The sequence below is a fragment of the Gracilinanus agilis genome, chromosome 3, assembly GCF_016433145.1.
Source record: "Gracilinanus agilis isolate LMUSP501 chromosome 3, AgileGrace, whole genome shotgun sequence".
Taxonomy (NCBI): domain Eukaryota; kingdom Metazoa; phylum Chordata; class Mammalia; order Didelphimorphia; family Didelphidae; genus Gracilinanus; species Gracilinanus agilis.
Genome location: NC_058132.1, coordinates 6,691,052 through 6,704,046, shown reverse-complemented (window position 1 = coordinate 6,704,046; position 12,995 = coordinate 6,691,052).

Here is a 12,995-nt window from a genome sequence, read left to right as displayed (position 1 = left end):
ACATGTGAAGTGACTCTATTGTGACTATGTGTTGAACTCATGACCTATCATATCCTGTTTGGATTTATACTCACCTTCTTCTTCAGAATTCTTCTGTCAATCAGCTTATGTTCTGTTGCATGCATTCTATATGTGCATTTTCCTTATGATTAGTGTCTGAGTGTGAAAACCTTGCACTTATTCAAACCTAATCTTCATCCGCTGATCTTCTCTTCTTGTGAGTCTCCTGGTGATGATGTCCAAGTCACAGTGTTGTCACAGTTCAGGTCCTTGTACAGTCTGTCAGTACAATGTCTTCTCTTGTCCTTGTGCTGGTCCTGATGTCCTGATGTCTCTGGAACTCTGGATCTCTTCGGGATTTCATCTCTCTTCTCCTTTGCTGGAAACCCATCTTGTCTGTCGTCGACTTGACTGAAGAATCCCCGGATCAGGAACCAATGCATGACTGTATGATATTATGTTAGAATTTTGTGTTGCCACAAGATTCCTTCATGAGACTTTATACTTTCACTTGTCTTAGATGTAAATATATAGTTTTTAACCTAATATTCTGTTTCTTCTTCTGCATTACTACTTTCTAATAGATTTAACTTTTGATCTTTGTACATGAATGAGGACTTTGCTTGATGTGTTTCTTGATGTTTTCTTATTTGAGGCTTTTCCCAAGTATGATCTTTAACTTTGAGTTCTATTTCTATATCAGATTCTGTATCTTGTGAGTGAGACTGCTTATTTAGCTGAGACTCTGTTTCTTGCATTTCAGACTGACTTCTTGATGAGGACTTTGCTTCTCTGAGGTCTTTCTTTAGGTGTGTGTAGTGATACCAGGAATCTTTGTTCTTAATCTTTACTGAAGATGGTGTTACCAAGATTATTTCATGAGGACCTAACCATTTTGGTTGTAATACTGATTTTCTTGTGAAGTTTCTAATATACACTTTATCTCCAGGTTGATAATCATGAAGACTAAAGTCAAGAGGTACTCTTTGTTGTATCAGAGATGACTTTTGTAATTCATCCAATCTCTCTTTTAACAATGTGACATACTCATAGATTTTGCACTCAATCCCTAAATGTGATAGATAATCAGTGTCTCGTGGAGCTTTTCCCATCCATGGCTGTTGACCATATAATAGTTCAAACGGTGACAAATGAGTTTGACTATTTGGTTGGCTTCTCAAATAGAAAAGTGCCATAGGTAAAACATCTGGCCATTTAAGATGACTCTCTGTACATAACTTCTCAATCATTGATTTTAGAGATTGGTTAGTCTGTTCCACGGCCCCTGACGACTGCGGTCTATATATAGAACACAAGTGTCTCTTGATCCCTAACACCTGGTAGATTTGCTTTAAAATTGAATTTGCAAAATGACTACCAGAGTCAGATGAAATTACTGATGGTATAGAGAACCTTGGAACTATCTCCTTTAATAACATTTTTGCTACAAAAGCTGCATCGTTTCTTTTAGCCGGGAACGCTTCTGGCCATTTGGGCAGCTTGTCCACTATCACTAGAATATACCTATACTGTTGACATTTAGGCATTGTGACATAGTCTATTTGTAGACACTCAAATGGTGTGAATGCTAAAGGTTTTCCTCCAAAGGCTCTTGTTTTAATTATAGCCTTGTTATATTGTTGACATATGAAACATTCATCACACACTCTTTTTGCTTCAGTAGTCACACCTATTGCTATCCAGCTCTTGCCAATTGTATCTACCACTCCTAAAACTCCATAGTGGCCTTTTCTATGAACTACTGCACATGCAGTGTGGTACAATAATTTCGGCAAGAATGGTTTTCCAGAGATTGACATCCAGACTCCATTCACCAGAGTGGCTCCAAGATTTTTCTTCCAGTATTCCACTTCCTTTTGTGAATAGGCTTGTAATAGTTCATCTCTATCCACTAAGGCTAGGTGAAATACAGCTGCTTCTCCACATCTGGCTGCAAACTTAGCTGAGATATCTGCTCTGTGATTGCCTATCTGTATTGGTCCCACTAGCTTTTGATGTGCCCTGCAGTGTATTACAGATAATTTTGATGGCAATTGTATGGCCTCAAACAATTCGCTAATTAGTTTCCCATATGCTATTGCTTTCCCATTAGATGTTATAAACCCTCTTTTCTTCCAAATTTCTCCCGAAGAATGAACAATCGAAAATCCATACTTCGAGTCTGTAAAAACATTCAGAGCTTTGTTTTTATCAATTTTCAATGCTTGAGACAATGCAATAATTTCTGCTCCTTGAGCCGATATGTCTGGCCCAAGTGCTGCATACCGTAGGGTTTCATTTTGGGTAGTTACAGCTGCACCAGTCACTCTTTTCCCATCATAATGATAACTCGAACCATCACAAAACAGTGTGAGGTCTGCATCTTCCATGGGAACATCAGAAAGATCTTCTCTAGCTTTTTGTACTAGTTCTAATGTATCCTCACAAATATGAATACTAGCAAAGAGACTCCAGCAAGTGATCAAGAGGATCATCCACCATAATCAGGTGGGATTTATACCAGGAATGCAAGGATAGTTCAACATTAAGAAAACCATTCACATTATTGACCATATAAACAATCTAACAAACAAAAATCACATGATTATTTCAATAGATGCTGAAAAAGCCTTTGACAAAATACAGCATCCATTCCTATTGAAAACACTGGAAAGTATAGAAATAGAAGGACCTTTCCTAAAAACAATAAACAGTATATACCTAAAACCATCAACAAGTATCATATGCAATGGGGATAAATTAGAAGCCTTTCCAATAAGATCAGGAGTGAAACAAGGATGCCCATTATCTCCTCTATTATTTAACATTGTACTAGAAACACTAGCAGTAGCAATTAGAGAAGAAAAAGAAATTGAGGGTGTTAAAATAGGCAATGAGAAGACTAAGCTAATCACTCTTTGTAGATGATATGATGGTCTACTTAAAAAATCCTAGAAAATCAACTAGGAAGCTTGTAGAAATAATCAACAACTTTAGCAAAGTTGCAGGATACAAAACAAATGCACATAAATCATCATCATTTCTATATATTTCCAACACATCACAACAACAAGAGGTAGAAAGAGAAACACCATTGAAAATCACCCTAGATAACATAAAATACTTAGGAATCTATCTACCAAAACAAACACAGGAATTATACGAAAACAACTACAAAACACTTTCCAAACAATTAAAACTAGATGTAAACAATTGGAAAAACATTGATTGCTCATGGGTAGGATGAGCTAACCATAATAAAAATGACCATTCTCCCCAAATTAATTTACCTATTTAGCGCCATATCTATCATATTACCAAAAAACTTTTTCACTGAATTAGGAAAAACTATAACAAATTTCATTTGGAATAACAAAAGATCAAGAATATCAAGGGAAATAATGAAAAAAAATGTGAAGGAAGGGAGCCTAGCAGTACCAGATATTAAACTATACTATAAAGCAGCAGTGATCAAAACGGTATGATACGGGGCAGCTGGGTAGCTCAGTGGATTGAGAGCCAGGCCTAGAGATGGGAGGTCCTAGGTTCAAATCTGGCCTCAGACACTTCCCAGCTGTGTGACCTTGGGCAAGTCACTTGACCCCCATTGCCTACCCTTACCACTCTTCTACCAAGAAACTAATACACAGAAGTTAAGGGTTTAAAAAAAAAAACAAAAAAAAAACGGTATGATACTGGCTAAGAGACAGAAGGAAGGATCAGTGGAATAGACTTGGGGTAAATGACGTCAGCAAGACAGTATATGATAAACCCAAAGAGCCCAATTTTGGGGACAAAAATCCACTATTTGACAAAAACTGTCGGGAAATTTGGAAAATAACATGGGAGAGATTAGGTTTAGATCAACATCTCACCCCCCCTACACTAAGATAAATTCAGAATGGGTGAATGACTTGAATATAAAGAGGGAAACTATAAATAAGTTAAGTGAACACAGAATAGTATACTTGTCAGATCTCTGGGAAAGAAAAGATTTTAAAACTAAGCAAGAGTTAAGAGAAAATTACAAAAGGTAAAATAAATTATTTTGATTATATAAAACTAAAAAGCTTTTGTACAAACCAAAACAATGTAGCTAAGATCAGAAGGAAAACACAAATTGGGAAAAAAATCTTTATAACAAAAAACTCTGACAAGGGTCTAATTACTCAAATATACAAGGAGTTAAAGCAATTGTATAAAAAATCAAGCCATTCCCCAATTGATAAATGGGCAAGAGACATGAATAGGCAATTTTCAGGTAAAGAAGTCAAAAGTATCAATAAGCACATGAGAAAGTGTTCCAAATCTCTAATAATTAGAGAAATGCAAATCAAAAGAACTCTGAGGTATCACCTCACACCTAGCAGATTGGCTAAAATGAAAGAAGGGGAGAGTAATGAATGCTGGAGGGGATGTGGCAAAATTGGGGCATTAATGCATTGCTGGAGGAGTTGTGAACTGATCCAACCATTCTGGCTGGCAATTTGGAACTATGATAAAAGGGCTATAAAAAAATGCCTGACTTTTGATCCAGCCATACCATTGTTGGGTTTGTACCCCAAAGAGATCATAGATAAACAGACTTGTATGAAAATATTTATAGCTGCGCTTTTTGTGGTGGCAAAAAACTGGAAAAGGAGGGTATGTCCTTCAATTGGCGAATGGCTGAACAAATTGTGGTATATGCTGGTGATGGAATACTATTGCGCTCAAAGGAATAATAAACTGGAGGAGTTCCAGGTGAACTGGAAAGACCTCCAGGAACTGAGCAGAGCCAGAAGAACACTGTACACAGAGACTGATATATTATGGTAAAATTGGATGTAATGGACTTCTGTTCCAGCAGCAATGTAATGATACAGGACAGCTCTGAGGGATGTATGGAAAGGAACGCTACCCACATTCAGAGGAAACATATAAGAAAAACAACTGCTTGAATGCATGGGTTGGGGTGGACATGATTGGGGATATAGACTTGAAACTACCACACCAATGCAACTAACAACAATTTGGTAATAGGTTTTGATCAACGACACAGGATAAAACCAATGGAAATGTGCGTCGGCTATGGGGGGGGATGCGGGGGGTGAAGGGGAAAGTAAGAGCATAATCATGTAACCATGTTAACTTTTCTAAAACATAAATATTAATAAATGTTTAAAAAAAAGAAATGCAGGGGGCAGCTGGGTAGCTCAGTGGATCGAGGGCCAGGCCTAGAGAGGGGAGGTCCTAGGTTCAAATCCGGCCTCAGACACTTCTCAGCTGTGTGACCCTGGGCAAGTCACTTGACCCCCATTGCCTACCCTTACCACTCTTCCACCTATAAGTCAATACACAGAAGTTAAGGGTTTAAAAATAAAAAAAAAATAAATAATAAAAAAAAGAAATGCAGTTTTCTTGCCTCCCAGACTATCATATATTCCAAAGCATTCTGATCCTTTAATGTAGAAATTGCCAGATCCTGTGCAATCAACACTGGGGCTACATGATATCTTAATTTTTTCTTTCTGCCTAAGTGCAATACTTACTCCTTGGCCTGGTAGTACTTAAATATGGCTAGAACATTCCTGGGAGATGTCATTTCGGCATTTATTTTAGGAGGTGAACTGTGGATTCTTTCAATTTCTCATTTAACTCTGATTCAAGAATATCAAGGCACTTTTAATTAGATCATTTCTTATAATAAGACTTCTAATCTTTTTTTTTGGTAGTCCAATAATTCTTAGATTGTCTTTCCTGGATCTGTTTTCCAGGGCAGTTTTTTTTTTGGGGGGTGATATATTTCAGATTTCCTTCTATTTTTAGATTCTTTGATTTGATTGTATTGTTTCCTGATGCCCCATGAAGTCATTGGCTTCTAGTTACTAATTTCTAATTGTAAATAAAGGATTTTCTTCCATGACCTTCTGATCTTCCTTTTCCATTTGGTCCATTTTACTTTTCCTAGAACACGCTTCTACATTGGAATTTTTATCTTCTTTTTATAGTTCGTGAACTCCATTTTTTACAATTGTTTTGTTCATCAGATTTTTGTGCTTCCTCTTCCACTTGGTCAATTTTACTTTCTCACTTGTTATTTTCTTTTTGCATTACATTCATTTCCTTTCTTCATTTTTCTCCCATTTCTCTCATTCAATTTTTGAATTCCTTTTTGAACTCTTCTAAGACTTATTTCAAGTTTTGCATGTAGCTGCTTTGGTATCCTAATCCCCACCTGAGTCTTTGCCTTACTCTTCTTTGTCTCCTTTGACTTTTATATGCTTTGATGTTTATTTTGCTGTTTGTTCATTTTCCCAGACCTTCCCCCCCCCCCCCCCCCCCCCACTTTGACTTCTTTCTTAAAGTTGGGCTCTGATCTCAGGTATTGTTGTTCCCCTCAGCTGTAGTTCTGGTTTTCTGCAAGTTTCATGTCTTCCAAAGTGATATCATGGCCTATGGGCTAGGTGCTCAGAAAGCTGCTGACTGAGTCTCCTCTACTCAGTCTGATGATTCCTTGCACAGCTCAGTGAACTGGGAGTTACTTTGCCTTGAGTCTAGGGGCTTCACCACAGGCCTGAAGTGGACAAGTGACTTTGGGGCCTCTCCAGAGCCTTGTGCCAACCCTTTGTATTTCAAGGATGGGCACTGGATGCTCTAATGTAGGATAAAAATCAAGGGTCACAGAATCTAGAAGTTGGCATGTGCCCAGGTTCAGAACCTCGTACAGTAGATTATCTACACTCTTCTACAAGTAGTTTTCCTTCCAATTCCCTTTATCCCCCCCCCCCCCCAAAAGCATTTCTGCCCAATTTTCAAGCTGTTCCTTAGGAGAGCTACCTTACTCTTACCTATGTTCATTCTGTGACTCTGGTCATCTAGAACACTATTTTAAAGTTACTTTCAGATTCTCAGGGCAGTTCCAGCTTTGGCTACTGCTACACCACCATCTTAGCTCCACCTCCCCCATTCATACTTCTTAACAAAACATCCTTATTAATGACTTGATTTATACAAAAGAGAAAGGGACTACACCTTGGTAGATAGAGGGTTCCCTTCAATGCCCATCTTGAAGGAAAAGCTGCCTGGGTATTAACAGAGAATTTGCATAACATAAAATTCAGCTGCCTGGGTATTAACAGAGAATTTGTATAACATAAAATTCTGGCCTAATTAGAGGCTTGTAGGAATGTAGGTAAGGGATAAATTTCATGGATTACCTTAAAGAGGAAAAGAGGAGAATTTGGATACAAGCCCCCTTAGGAGAGGATTCTGACAAGGAGAGAGGAGGATTGTGGGAGTTTACTGGCATTAACAGTCAGTCATTCTTGGACTCCTGTTTTCTACTGAGCTGGAAGGAAGTTTTATTCTGGCAAATTTCCTTTGGTAATCCTAATCTCGTGGAGAAATTAGAGATTCCTTGGTTGAGAGTTTGCCTTAGAGTAAACTGCCTTTTCCCTGAGGTTCCATCTGCCTGTGATCCATCTGCCAGAAATCGAATTGGCCAACGTAATTCAAGGGTTGTCAACTGGGACTTTGGGTTATCTAGTGAAGCCAACCCTAGGTTTTAGGTAAGGGCTCAAATACATCTGTGAGTCCTTCCTTCCTCTTTGGCCTTTTTGTTAATCCATATAAATTAGGACAGTAATAGTCAGATAGCTTTTGGGATATTAGTTAAGAGTAAGGAGCTGTAAGAAGGACTTGAGAAGATCAGAAGACCAGACCCTTTGAGAGGGAGTGTATATTGGTGGTAGGAGCTACAGCTTGATTGACTTAGGATTGTATTTATCATTTCCCTACCCTTAATAAACTTGGTTTTAATAATTTCAATGCTTGTGCTTTACTGGCCCTAGGGAGGTTCCTAGGTGGGTTTTATCATCTCTCAGCCAACTAGGAAGGATTCTTATTTCAGGTTGGACTAGATGACTAATGAGATTTAGCTTTAGGAATGTAAATTTGTAACACTAGCTTACATTTTCACCTGAAGATATCTAAAACAGAAGAGAAACAATTTCAGGATCAAGAAAGGAATATATGAGCTTTCTATCACATAATTCAAAGACTTTCTTTAAATGAAAAGCAGGCAGGAAGAGAACCCTGGGCAACAATAAATACTTTTGCTTTTTTAAAGCATTGACAAAGGCTAAAAATCCTTTACATTTGGCTTGGAATAAAGACAATCCCTTAATAGCAGATTCAGAGTTAAAAGATGAAATGGTCCTTACCCACAGAGAGTAGATTCTGCAAATTCTCCAGCACGACCTCCTTGTACAGCTCTTTCTGAGAATGGTCCAACAGGCACCACTCTTCCTGGGTGAAGTCAATAGCCACATCCTTGAAGGTTATAAACCCCTAAACAAGCAAGAATCACAAGATTTAGAGCTGAACCTTTTCAGAATTCATATAGTACACAACCCTCTTCACCTAACTGGAGGAAACTGAAGCACACAAGGGATTTATGACAACTCCTAACCTTGAAGAGTGTTACAGCCAACACTAGAGACCAGTCATTCACAGCCCAATGGAATACTGACAAAGGCATTTGGTATCTGAAGTGAGGATCATGGTGTAAAGAGTAAAACCTAGAGAAGCATCTAACTCTGAAATGCTTTTCCCTATGGGATCAGGAAGATGGTACATGCTCTCTGAGTGAGGTGGGAGATTCTGTTGAGGAGAAAGTAAGAAGGTGATCTGAAATTTGTTATGATTAAAAATGATGAGGGCCAAGATCAAAAGGGAGAATAGTATTTTAATAAAAGCCATGCTGATAGAGATAAACTGACCACGAGCCTGTAAGAAACCTATTCCAACCTCACCCTCCGCCATTTACCTCTCCTCTCTCTGCCAGCTCAGGTAGCTAAAAAGAGGAAGTTCCAAGTCACTTCCCCCTAATTTCAAACAGTCCCTCACCTTGAATACGTCATCCAAAACAGGAAACCCATTAGGGATCACGGGAAATTTAGTTCCAAGTATCCCAAGTGATTTTAAATGACACAAATTCCTCCTTATCACAAGTTTTACAATTGATACGGTATGAACATTTTTTTGAAGATTTTCTAAGAAGGTATTATGTATTCAAAGGGAAAAATATTATTAGTGATTGATGAGGTGAAAACAAAGAAAAAAAGAATTCTCTACTTTAAAAGGATGAAATACTGTCATCCAGATGAAAGTATAAAGAGGATTCCATAGTTATATGGGATCAGATTCTGAGTCTAGCTAACTGAAGATGTGCAGTCTTGTGTTATATTGAGAGTTTAGGGAAAGGGGCAGAGTTAAGATGCTTAGTAGCAGCAAAAGTCAAAAGCACTCTGAATATCTATCCATACCAATCCTTAAAAAGCACTACATAAAGACAGGAGTCCAAGCCCAACAGTATGACCGAGTCACGGGGCTCTCCCATTAAACATGACTTGGTATGGTAGGCAAAGAGAGTCTATTTTCATGGGGTAACACAGAACCAGAAGAAAACTATACACAGAGGACTGCTGGCCAACCCCCTCACCCACCCACCTACCACTCTAGGTTCTGAACTAGGGCTTAGGCTAACTTCAGGATCCACGATGGGAGTTTCGCCAGCAAAAGTATACCTCAGACCCACCTCTTGAAGTTCTAGGCCCTGGTGAGGATCAACAGTCCATCTAGCAGGCAATCTCAAACCTCAACCATTAGCTGCATTGAAGCCTAAAGCCCCAGGTCACATTAGCTCACCACAACCAGTCTAATCCTGGAAACTAAAAGAGAGAACTGATAATCAGCCCCCCCAAAAAAGCATCTGGGAAAATGAGTAAACAACAGAAAAAGCATGTAGTTCTTGAAAATTTCTATGAGGAAAAAAAGCAAAGAGTGGAAAAAACAGAAGATGACCTGATCTAGGTAATGACAAGCAAAATTTAGGGGGAAAAAATGGGAATTGGTCTCATGCTCTGGAAGAACTCAAAAAGGAATTCAAATATTAAATAAGACAGGTTGAAGAAAAACGGGAAAAAGAAAATAACAGCTTAAAAAGAAAAACTGGCTAACTGAAAAAAGTGGGAAAAAAAATCTAATGAAAAAATACCTTGAAAAAAAAGGCAAAACATCCAATGCAAAAAAAGTGCCATAGGGGCTTCCTGGTTAAGATGGCGGCAGAGTAAAAAGCAGCACTTAACCTCTCCTAACTGAAACATACAGGACTCCTCAAGGGGACATAAAAACAAATACAGACGAACGAGGGACCCCACAACAGGGCACAGCGTGAAAGGTACGTGGAATCGGGGCATTTCCATGCTATAAAGGGGTGAAACAGCTTTCACTAAATCGCGAGCTTAGCAACCCCCCCCCCACACACACACACACCAACTACAACGTCAAAGCCAGCTCAAGAGAAATAGAGCAAGTTTGGGGCACCCATTGAGTCATTGGCAGCTCCAGGGCTTGTTCCTGAGAGCAGCAAGACTTAGGACCCCAAAAGGCTAAAGAACACACACGGATCCAGATAAGAAAACGCCCAGGAATATAATTGCCAAATTCAAGAGCTTCCAAGTAAAAGAAAAAATCTTACAAGAAGCCAGAAAGAGACAATTCAAATATCAAGATCACACAGGATCTGGCAGCCTCCACGCTAAAAGACCACAAGGCTTGGGATATGATATTCAGAAAGGCAAGAGAGCTGGGCCTTCAACCACGGATCAACTACCCATCAAAATTGACTATATATTTCCAGGGGAAAGTATGGGCATTCAACAAAATTGAAGATTTCCAAGTATTTGCACAGAAAAGACCAGGACTAAATGGAAAGTTTGATACCCAACCACAAAAATCAAGAGAAACATGAAAAGGTAAATAAGAAACAGAGGGGAAAGAAAGAAAACTCATAATTTTTAAATTTGCCTTTTTAAGGGCCTCAGTAAGATCTAATTATCTGTATTCCTATGTGGAGAAATGCTATGTATAATTCTCTGTAGTGAACTCTATTCACTATTATATTATTTACTATTATAGCAATCAGAAGAATAATTAATAGGGAGAGGATGGAATACTAAATGGTCTAAGATGACATGGAGGGTGGAAAAGAGGGGGGGTGAATAGTAGGAAACACTTAGAGAAACTTGAGTGAATGAGAAAAATAGGATATTCTATTATGCACAAAGAGGGCATGGGAAGGGGAGGGGACAAATACTATTATAAGAAGGAGAGGAAGAGAGCATTAAGAGGTAATATTTAAACCTTACTCTCAGTGTAATCAACCCAGAGAGGGAAGAGTAGCTATACTATCCATTGGGATATAAAACTCTTATCTAACCCTACTGAGAAAGCCAGAAGGGATAAACTAAGGGGAGCAGGGGAGTGGGGAGGTCAAAAAAGGGAAGGGAGAAGGGGGAGGGAATTTATTAGACCTTTAAAAATAAAAAGAGGGGAATAATAAGGGAGGGGTTAGAAAGGGAAGTTAATCAAGGGAGGGGATAAGGGATACCGGCTCAAAACAAACCACTGGTTTAAAAGGAAATAGTGTAAGAAGAAGGGGTAGGAATAGGGGAGGATACGAAAATGTCAGCGAATGCACAACTGATAATTATAACTCTGAATGTGAATGGGATGAACTCGCTGATAAAATGGAAGCAAATAGCAGAGTGGATTAGAAACCAAAACCCTACCATATGTTGTCTACAAGAAACATATATGAGGTGGGTGGACATACACAAGTTTAAGGTTAAGGGCTTGAGCAAAATTTTTTGGGCATCAAATGAGAAAAAGAAGGCAGGAGTGGCAATTGTGATTTCTGACAAAGCCAAAGTAAAAATGGATATAATTAAAAAAGACAGGGAAGGATATCCTGATTAAAGGCAGTACAAACAATGAGGAAATAACACTGCTCAATATGTATGCACCAAGTGGCATAGCATCCAGATTCATAAAGGAGAAACTGGCAGAGCTCAAGAAGGAAATAGATAGTAAAATCATACTAGTGGGAAATCTAAATATTCCTCTTTCAGATCTAGATAAATCAAACCAAAAAATAAATAAGAAAGAGGTAAGAGAGGTGAATGAAGACCTAGAAAAATTAGATTTAATGGATATGTGGAGAAAAATGAATAGGGACAAAAAGGAATATACCTTCTTTTCAGCTGCACATGGTACATTCACAAAGATTTACCATGTAATAGGGCATAGAAACATTGCAAACAAATGCAAAATAGCAGAAATAATAAATGTAACCTTCTGAGATCATAATAAATTAAAAATAATAATTATTAAGGGCACCTGGACAGGCAAATCAAAAACAAATTGGAAATTAAATAATGATTCTCCAAAACCACTTAGTCAAAGAAGAAATCTATGATTCCTTCTTTGAGAAATTGGTTTTGAAGAATCATATGTGAATGTGCCATGTGCAGCTGAGAAGAAGGTGTATTCCTTTTTGTCCCTATTTATTTTTCTCCACATATCAATTAGATCTAATTTTTCTAGGACTTCATTCACCTCTCTTACCTCTTTCTTATTTATTTTTTGGTTTGATTTATCTAGATCTGACAGAGGAATATTTAGATCTCCCACTAGTATGGTTTTACTATCTATTTCCTTCTTGAGCTCTGCCAGTTTCTCCTTTATGAATCTGGGTGCTATGCCACTTGGTGCATACATATTGAGCAGTGTTATTTCCTCATTGTTTATACTGCCTTTAATCAGGATGTAATGACCTTCCCTGTCTTTTTTAATCATATCTATTTTTACTTTGGCTTTGTCAGAAATCATAATAGCCACTCCTGCCTTCTTTTTCTCATTTGACGCCCAAAAGATTTTGCTCAAACCCTTAACCTTAAACTTGTGTATGTCCACCCGCCTCATATGTGTTTCTTGTAGACAACATATGGTGGGATTTTGGTTTCTAATCCACTCCGCTATTTGCTTCCGTTTTATGAGCGAGTTCATCCCATTCACATTCAGAGTTATAATCATCAGTTGTGCATTTGCTGACATTTTCAAATCCTCCCCCATTCCTACCCCTTCTTCTTAAACTATATCCTTTAAAACCA